The 10840-nt window shown below is 33.9% G+C and overlaps 1 long non-coding RNA gene across 1 annotated transcript; it reads left to right on the top strand.

The window, feature by feature from the left end:
• The first annotated feature begins 6053 nt into the window (after positions 1-6053).
• LOC142626895 (uncharacterized) lies at positions 6054-8338 on the top strand. The gene is made up of 2 exons (XR_012842683.1): positions 6054-6198; positions 8062-8338. It is a non-coding gene; the product is annotated as an uncharacterized LOC142626895 (long non-coding RNA).
• Positions 8339-10840: the final 2502 nt, after the last annotated feature.

Genomic DNA, 10840 nt, shown 5'->3' with positions numbered 1-10840 from the left:
CAAAAGTTTTCGTCCTCAGGCCCATCATTTGAGAGAAAATAGTCTTCTCCCTGTACTTGGGAGAAAACTAGAGATATAAATGGAGAGGGAGTGGGTTAATGGAACATTACCTATTTGCCCTCCTTCATTTTCAATATTACTCCTTTTTCTTTATTTTTGTTAAGTTTGTTTTTCTAAACTAGTTTTTTTTTTTTTTTTTTAACTTTCTCAAAAAAAAAAACTAGTAGTTTTTTTTATTTCTAATATATACTATTAAATTTATTTTCTTGGTACTAGGGCACATGACTAAATTTATATAATTTACATTTTCTATCCTCTTATTTTTCTTCTCAACCAAACCAAACATCATGAGAGAAAAATATTTTTTTTCTATCTTCCCCTTTTCCATCCCCTCTCCATTTTCTATATTTCCACTTTTACATCCCCAAAATAACAAACCATAAATCTTTTCTCTCTCTTTTTTTTTTTTGTTCCACCTTTATTATTATTAGTGTATAATTTCATGTATATGCACAAGTACAATTAAAAACAATCACAATTATATAGTTCAATTTTTTTTTTTAAAGAAGATGTTGAAATTATACATGGTATTAGCTTACACATTTTTTTTAATTGAAATTATATATGATTTAGAATTTAATTGGAATTACACTCTTTGGTTTTTACACCCAATAATTCTCTTACCATAAAAATTAAAAAATATAGATAGACACGTAGCACAAAATTGGACTCCAATTGAAATCCAATTTAGAATCTAATTGGATTTGACATTTTCAATTTTTACACTCAATAATTCACTTTGTACAAAAATTAAATGGGACACATGGTACACAATTGGACTTCAATTAAAATTCAATTTAGATTCTAATTTAATTTTCTTTGAGCTTTTTTTTTTTGAAACAGAATTTTCTATGAACTTTGACTTTTAATATATATATATATATATATATATTATTGGATCACAATTCCACCTTATATTATACCAATCACAACTTACAACATTTTTTTTTTTTTTACTTTTCTTAAGAAATAATCAACATTTAAAATGGAAGAGTTTGGATCAGATGACATTGAAGACTATTATAGGAAAACAAAAGATTCTCATTTGTTGGTGTCCACACTAATAGCAACAGTAACTTTCACAATTGCAAATATATGTAAATTGTTTGAACAAGTTGTGAGTGATGAGATAGATGATAATGGTGCAATTGTGTCATTAATTTACGAGGAATGACACAGTTTGAAGGCAAAAAGAAAAATGCTAGTTGGGGTGTCTATGAGTCAGGTTAGATTTGGCTTTTTTAACCCAACCCAACCTTGTATGTAGAAAACGACTCAGCTCAATCCACATAGGTCAGGTCAGGTTGGATTGGACGCATGGATTGTGTATACGTATTTTATGATTAATAATATGTAGGCTTTGATTAATTATTTAAATGTTTTTGTTTCAACAAATTATTACAATTCATAAAATATGCTTAAATTATATTCTTAATTTCTAAAGTTATCACTTATCAAAACTAATTTTCAAAATACCAAAATCATTCAAACTAAAAAATTAGAATAAGGGTAGTAAGATAATATCAATATGAGCTACACAAAATAAATTTGTTATTATCCAAAGCTTCTATAGTCCTGTCCTATCAAGGAGAGTCTAAATTTAAGATCCTCACTCGAAGCAGAGGAAGAAACAGCCCTGAGATTAACACAAAGGTGTCATTGCACCATCAATTAGAGTGTCAAGGGCTTCTTCTTTTTTCTTTTTTCTTTTTTTGCTGAAAGTGTCAAGGGCTTCTTATTTTTGCAACATATAGAAGAAATTATGTACTTATAAACAATAGATGAAGTCATATAGAAGAATCTAAGGTTAAGATATGGCAAATCAGATCAATATATCTACTACCACAAATTCCAAGGCAATATGCATCATAATTTTTATTTTTTTTAATTCAATAAGTACAACAATGGATATAGAGGATTTGAACCCTAAAGTCTTAGACATCTTGGTTAGAAAAACTAAAAAATGTCAATTGAGCTATAGGCTCTCGGAAAATTGATGGAAATCAAAATCAAATAACTGAGAACTTGAACTAGAATTGCCTTAGAATTAAGAACCAAAGTGGGAATTACAGAGAAAATAACTGGAGAAACAGAATTTATGTCCAGGTCTGAAACTAAGTTAAGTTTTCATCAAAAAACTGATTCTACTCTTACATTACAAGCCTAGTTATAATCTTTATATACAAGAAAATAAGCTAGCTAATTGTTACATCTAGACAGGCTACCACAACATAAGTTAAAGTTGAAATTAATGAGAATATATGGCAGATTGAAAAAGTCAAAATAAGGGGACGGTTGGCTACCCTATGAGGTTAGAAAGAGTGGCTAGCTTGTAGAGAGTAGTTGGTTGTCAGTCCTAAGAGTAGAGGGGGGGTTGGTTGGCTGGCCTAAGGGTAGAGGGTGGCTACTTCATACTCCCCCCCATAAAGGAAACTTTCCCTTAAGTTTTAGCCAGAAAATAAGGCTTCAAGTACTTCACATTGAAGGCATTAGAAATGTTTAAATGAGGGGTAGTTGGATTGTGTAGGCATTGTCATTGATTTTAGTCAACACTTTGCATGTACCTACTTTCCTTGCTCACAACTTGGAATAGGAGTCATAAGAACACATTTCCTTAGTCAAAATCACCTATTCAAGGCCCCCTTCCTTGAAAATTAGTCTTCTTTAGCAACAATCTTGTAGTTTGCATTGGAATGTTCAATTCTCTCCTTGACTTATGCATGGATAGATTGCATAAAATCTGTCATATATGTTGCTCTTACATTTTCCTTCTTAGAAAGTGGAAAGGGTGCCAAATCTAGGACACTTAAAGGTTTATTCCCATACACGACTTCAAAAGAAAATGTGTTAATAGTCCGATTAAGAGCAGAGTTGTAAGCAAATTCAACCAAGAGAAGGATACTTTCCCAATTCCTTGGATTTTCACCAATCAAGCATCTTAAGAGATTCCCAAGACCCCGGTTAACAATTTCGGTTTGACCATTCATTTGAGGGTGAAAAGAAATGCTAAAGCTAAATTAAACTCCTATCTTGTGCCATAAAGTTCACCAAAAATGAGCAAGAAATTTAGCATCTTTATCAAAAATAATAAAGAGGGGTACACCATGAAGCTTGTAGACTTCTTTGAAAAAAAAAACAACCACATTGGAAGCATCCAAAGTCTTCTTGCATGTGATAAAGTGAGTCATCATGGAGAAACAATCCACTACCACCATGATTGAATCACTCTTTTGTTGTGTAGGTGGAAGGCCAAAAACAAAATAAATACTAATACATTCTCGTGGTTTATTAGGCACTGGAAGAGGCAAATATATACCTGCATTAGTGGTTGTACCCTTTCTTTTTTGACAAACTTGGCACCTTTGAACATGCCGCTCAACATCTTTAGTCATTCCCGACCAAAAGTAGTCTTATTTAAGGGATTCTAGGGTCTTTGATTTGCCAAAATGCCCCAAATTATGTTGTTCAACAATCATCAACTCTCTTAGAAAACATTTAGACACACATAATTTCAACCCTTTGAAAGAAATCCATCCTTCAACCAAAAGTTAGATTTGGTAGGTTGTTATCCTTGCTGCAATTGTTGGAATAGATTACCAAAATGTGAGTCATCTTGGTAATTCTCCTTGAAAACTTCAAAACCAACTACCTTAGCTTGTATTTCCACCAAGAATACCAGATCGATATTTTAATCAGAAAGTGATCGAGAAAGTGAATTACTACAAAAAGCTTACACACTTTGCATGCCTCTTATTCACATTAGATTAGCTATTGAGATATTTCAAAGACTCATGATTAGTATGCAGAATAAATTCTTTGTAGGCCAAATAGTAACTTGAATACTTGATGGCTTGAACAATAGCATAGAATTCCTTATCATATATAACATCACAGCCCAATTACATTATTAATTTTAGGCATAAATGCACTTTTAATCTCTACATTTTGGCGTTTTTTTATTTTAGTCCTTACATTTTAATTTTACATTTTTTAGTCTCTAATTCAATTAACGCGTTCCATTTTGGTCATTTCCGTTAATCAACCGACGAAAATAGCTGAGGTAGTTAACGGAGGAATTAAAATATTATAAAAAAATGTCACATCATCCATGACACATCAGCATATAAATTTAAAAAATTAATTTATTAGTTTTAACTAAATAATAAAATTAAAAATTAAAATTCACATTAATTAAGATTGTTCTTCATGCTCTTCAGATTGTTCTTCATGTTCTTCCCAAATCAATTTCATCACAAGAACACAAACCCAGCAACCCAAGAACTCAAACCCAAATCACTAGGACATCAATGAAAACAAGAAGAAAAAACCCAGCAACACCAAACTGAAATTCAAGAACCAAACCCAACCAAATTCGTACCCATAGAACAAATCACAGCCAAATACCCATCACCTGCAACCAACAACAGCAACGGCAACCCACAACAGAAACCCCACACCCACCAACACCAACACCAACCCACAACACACACAAGACCCACAACGAGCAAAACCCACAACCCCACGACTACTTACGCCCATGGTGAGCAAAACTACCCACCCATGGCTGCCACGACCCCACAGCGTGCAAAATCACCCACAGCGATCTACAATTCCACGGTGTGCAAAACCACCCACCTATGGCTACCCCCGCCCCCATGAACCCATGACTACCCACAGCCACCCACAACCCCACACCGATTTGAAGCCCACCCACCCAAAGCCAATCTTGAGAAGAGAGAAAGCCCATCTTAGTGCCATTCAAGATGCTCTTAGCTTGTAGATCAGAGACTTTAAAAAACCCCCATCTCTTTCTTGTGATGATGGAGATGTACCGAGCCAATCGCGATGACTCCTGGGCGAGCTTCTCGAAGATATCGTAGATGAAGCTGTTCATGTTCTCTTTCTCGGCCTTCGTTGGAGCTTTCTCCATCGCCACTAGCTTCTTCTCCGCTGGCTTCTTCTCTGCCTTTGTGGGTGCCATTGATTTTTGAGAGAGAGTGAAAATTCTAGAGAAAGATTCAGAATGTGAAAAAGCTTGCAATGAAAAAAATGTGACGAAGAGGTTGGTGGGTTTGGGAGAGTTTATATAAGGAGGCGGAGTAGGTTCTTATTGGAGGATAGGGTTTGTGTTTGAGCTGGGTTTGTGGTTAAGCTGGGTTTGTGTTGAGCAATAAGATCATTGATATCAAATTCTCCCAAGCCCAGAAACCCTTGAGCAATAAGATCATTGATAAGATCATTTTGGGATTTTGAATTCCCTCTTTTTTGTTTGTTTTTGTGTTCTTTGTGTTTTTAAATTTGAGTTTGTGTTTGGTTATTGGTTGGTTTAGGGTTTGTTTTTGTGTTCTTTGTGTTCTTTGAAATTTGATATCAATGATCTTATCTGTGAATTTGAGCAATAAGATCATTGATAATTCTGTTTTTATTTTTATTATTTAGTTATAATTAATAAATTAATTTTTTAAATTTATATGCTGATATGTCATGGATGATATGGCATTTTTTTATAATATTTTAATTCCTCCGGCAGCCACCTCAGCTATTTCCGTCGGTTGATTGACGAAAATGACCAAAATAGAATGCGTTAATTGAATTAGGGACTAAAAGTAGTAAAATTAAAATGTAAGGACTAAAATGAAAAAAGCCAAAATGTAGGGACTAAAAGTGCATTTACGCCTTAATTTTACGGGTTTATAGACTTAGTATTATCTTAATTACTCTAAGTGCATAAAGCTTTGATATTGTGATGTTATAAAACATATGCTCTTTTAATGTTATGAAAAGAAGTTTATAAAGATAAGGGCTTATATGTAAAGTTATATTATTCTTTGAGCCTTTCTAGAAATATAAGCTTTTAAGGGGGGGGGGGGGAAGTAAAAGTTAAAAAGTTGTAAGGTAAGTCATCAACTCACTATTCTCCTTTGCAATACACGTGTCCCACCTCAAAGTCCATTCTCTAATCTTCTTTACTACTCCAAAACAGTCTTGGTTCATCTTTTCCTTGCTCCTTTGTTTTTTTTTTCTCTCTTTGTTCTTACACTGCAACACCTTTCTCTCACTCTCTCACCGAAACAATATACCTCTCTCTAAGAAGAAATTAAGAGCCTAACACTAAAGTTTCAGCTTCAAAGTTTGTAGGTAAGTAATTGAAAACCTCATCTGATTTTGGATATTTTGATAGTATGATTGTTTTGTTTATTTTCCCTTGTTTATTCTCAAATCTGATTTCAGAAGCTGAACTTGTGATTCTATTTTATTAATTTGAAAGTTTGATGATATTGTGGTCTATTGGATATTTATTAAGGTATAATATGTATAGTATAGGCATAAAAATACCCAAATGAAATGAAGGCCAATTACTATTAGTTGATGATTTTGTAAGAAAATCTATTAAAGTTGTCCCTGTGACAAATTTGGGGTTTACAACAAGAAAAAGATGTATTAAATCATTTTCTGTGAATTAGGATGTTAGGAGTAGTTCTTATGAATGCTAAGACACACATGGCTATAATGGAAGTGGTATTACAACATTTGGATCAATATATATAAAAATAATGGTTTAATTTCTAAATCACATGAAATTCTGTTAGGACAGATTTGAGCATGTTGTCTTGTAAAATTTTTAACAAATCATGGTTTTATGCTTTGACTCTAAAATTGATATGGTATATACTAGACATCTAGGGGAGTAGCTCTGTAAAATTTCATGACATTTGGATGTGTATGGACAGCCCATTTGTATTTTACAAATGAGGTAAATGCTGCTGAAATAAGCAGTAAATAGTGAAGGATAACTCTGACTTTGTGGATTTAATTTTGAAGTTAGGGTGAATGTTTTGAGCTATAATTTAATATGCTTATCTTTTGGTATGTCTAGATCATAAATGAATTTTTATGCATTGGTTTTTCTATGTTTTGGTATGTAATGTGTTTGATGAATGTACCTTGTTTTGGGGAAACTCTATGTGATGGGAATTAAAATTTTCTTGAGTTTGAGAGATAGGTTATGATTGAGGTATAAGTTTATATACTTAGGAAGAGTTTGTCAGTAATAAGTTTTGGTCTTTCTTTTAGGTGACAAGAACAAGAACATGGACACTTGAGCTCTTCTTATACAAATCTCTTACGTCTTCTGTTTTCGGGTCAGGGATATGTGACATGTGTATTTGATAAGTCTAAGCACTATTTAGAAAATTATTATGCATCAAACCTTTTAATTAGAAATATTACATATAAGCATGATTTAAGTAGAGATTTATGTCCGTGACTCATTGAATCCTATATATATATATATATGATAATTTTAGCATATTGACGCTATTAGTTATATCACGAACGTAATATTTAAATAATGAAATAAATATGCTACTGTTATGAAATATTTGTGTAAAAGCATAATTATCAGAAAAATATAGTTTTCGGTTATTCCATATGATCTGAACTCAGCCAGTAGAGGTTATAGTACTGGTATTTCTATGGAGATTTTGATTGGCCATTAAAAGTGGGACTGGCTCTGCTGTACTTGCCCTTGTTGATAACGGCCAACTTGTGGAGGATGTCAACTGACCCCCATGGTTGATGATATGATCACACTAAAAGGAGCGATACTTTCTGATATGATATTGGGATTACCTAGCATTGTGGGGAATGCTGGATGCCTAGAACTATGTGCTGGAAGCCTCCCAAAGTTGTGATAGACTTATAATTGGACTAACAAATATGTATTATAAATGAACTATTAAGTTATTTGGAAGTTATAAGAAAAGTATGTTGAATTATGTTTAAGTTCCTTATTATGTCCTTTTATTATTATATGAAAGGAAAGTGAAGTATTTTCATCTAAAAGCTCATAAGTTATTTTAAGAACAATATGAATAGTATGAAAGCTATTTTATCAAAGTTGGTATATCCATAATATATTTGATATACATGCATTCTTATCAAAGGCCCATGGAGCTTAAAACCTTACTGGGCTTCGTAACTCACCCTATTATATTTCAGTGCACAGGTTCTTCCTAGAAGCAGCGAGAGTATTAGAGGTGGCAAGGATTCTGTGATTCTCGTTTGTTAGAATGTATAGTTGTTTTGTTGTATAATAGTTTAGCTCTTTTGTTGTATAGGAGGAATCAAGATATACTTGATCCTTTGAGCACAGATGTAATTCGGAACCTTAGTTTGGTTTTAACCCCAGTTGTATGTCTTTGGGGTTGGGTTTGTAAATAAGAGTTTTTGCTAAATATTGAGCTATGTAATATTTACATGAATATTTGAAGTTTCAGCCAAGTGGTAATTTTGCGAAATTCAAATGAAATGAAGCTTCAAGGTTTTCATCATTTTTGTATATTGTGGCTTTTATGCAAGAAAATAAGAAGGAATACAAGAAACAATTCTTGATAAGCACCTTCAGTTTAGGTTGGTTTGTGTTAGTATTGAGGTAAACTTGATATTAACATGCCGGTCATGCTCTAAATTCTAAAATACAGGTTTGGGTCGTGACATCATAGGTGAATATCTAAGTTTTGTTTCATTTAATTTCTCAATAAAGAATGCTATGGGTGTCTTTCTTGGTTAAGGACACCACCAATTTTCACTCCTGATGCATTACAATTAAACTCAAATATTTGGTCAAAATTAGGCAAGGCAAGAATAGGAGTTTCGGTTAACTTCCTCTTCAAAAGTTAGAAGCTTTCCTAGGCTTCATCAGTCCAAACAAAGGAATTTTGCATGAGAAAATTAGTGAAAAGAGTTGTAATGGTTCTGGAATTGCTAATAAACTTTCTATAGAATGTAGCAACACCATGAAAACTCCTCGCCTCATGCACACTAGAAGGTGTAGGTCAATCAACAATTGCCTTAACCTTGTTTTTATCCATGAACACTCCTTTGGAAGACACAACATACCCCAAGAACACCACTTGATCCATCCCAAATCTACACTTTTTCATGCTAACATAAAACTTTTCTCTTTTCAAAATATCAAGCACAAGCTATAAATGCACCAAGTGACCCTCCAAACAATGGCTATACACCAAAATATCATCAAAATACACCACAACACAAACCCCTAATAATGGTTGCAACATTTGTGTCATCACCCTCATGAAAGTGCTAGGTGCATTTGTCAAGCTATATGGAATAACAAGCCATTCAAATAATCCATGATGTGTCTTGAAAGCCGTCTTCCATTCATCTCTCGAGTGAATTCTAATTTGATGATACCTGTTTTGCAAATCAATCTTGAAAAACACCTTTGAACCCGCCAAGCAATTTGGCATGTCATCCAATCTTGGAATTGGAAAACGATACTTGATTGTGATCTTTTTGATAGCTCTATTATCCACACACATCCTCTAAAAGCCATCCTTCTTAGGAGTTAAGAGAGTGGGAACTGCAAAAGGGCTAATACTAGCCTAAATGTAGCCTTTATCAAGAAGCTCTTGGACTTGTTATTGCAACTCGTCCTTCTCCTTTGAAGCCATACGATATGCTACCTAGTTTGGAAGCGATGCTCCTAGTACTAAATCAATAGCATATTTAATGTCTTGCATAGAAGGTAAATCAGAGGGTAACTCGTGGGGAAAAATATCACCATATTGCTATTATAAATTGGTAACAACACTAAGAACATCAGTTCCAACCACTCTATTGACTGGAATTAATACCAAAATGTAGCCATTATCTTGAATGAAGCTTTTAGAAGCATGTAAAGAGGTTGTAGAGGATTTAGAAGTCACATTTTCCTTCATTGGCAACAAAGTAAATTATTGATTGTCTTTGCTTAAGATATAGGTGTTTTTCTTCCTATCATGCATCATTTGGTGATCATATTGCCAAAGTCTTCCAAGAAGGATATGGCACGCATCCATTGGTACTACGTCACACCAAACTTCTTCAAAATATTTCTTCCAAAGAGAAAATGGCACCAAGCAACGCTTCGTTACTTTCACCTCATTATCCTTCTTGAACCAAGAAGTTTATAGGGATGTGGGTGATCTTAAGTGGCAAGCTCAACTTATCAACCACCTCTTGAAAGGCCACATTTTCACATCTTCCCCCATCAATGGTCATTCTACAAACTCCTTCTTTAATGCTACAAGTTGTATAAAAAATATTGGTTCTCAACCAATCTTCTTCATAATTGAATTTAGGAGCAAGAAGAGTCTTCCTCATCACTAGTGTCAAGCTCTCTTCTTCAAAATCACCACCAACCTTATTTGAAGGTTGATCAAAAATGGGTTCTCCACCTTCATGTTCAAGCTCTTTTACTTCCTCCTACATAAGAGTCTTCATCTTATAACCCGAAGATCGATGCCCCGACTCTCCACACTTGAAACATTTGAAATTACCCATTTATTGTTGTTTACCCCCGCCAACAGTGGCTGTTTGGGATTGTTTTGGTATAATGGCAAATTAGGACTTGCTAGTTATTGTCCAACCCCATAGGTCTCTCCTCTCCCATATGTACTTGAATTCCCAACCTTATATTGGTTAGAAATTCCCAAACCAGACTTGGACCCCAAACCTTAAAGCTGGCCTAGTTTGTTGTTTCTCCACTAGTAAAGCCTGGTTATAGGCTTCTAACACGTTCCACAATGATTAAAGGTTAAGAACATCTTGGATGGATGGCTTCAATCCACTCAAGTACTTTGCAATAATTTGTTCTTCACTTTGATTCAAATCTACCCTTACTATATTCCTCTACACTTCCTTCTTGCTTAAGGTTGTGTAGGTCTTTGTAGAGTGATTGGGTGTAGTTGAAAGGAAGAAATTGCTCGCAAAG

The sequence above is a fragment of the Castanea sativa genome, chromosome 3 (genome assembly GCF_040712315.1).
Source record: "Castanea sativa cultivar Marrone di Chiusa Pesio chromosome 3, ASM4071231v1".
In the NCBI taxonomy this organism is placed as follows: Eukaryota; Viridiplantae; Streptophyta; class Magnoliopsida; order Fagales; family Fagaceae; genus Castanea; species Castanea sativa.
This window is presented reverse-complemented; position numbering and strand designations above follow the sequence as displayed.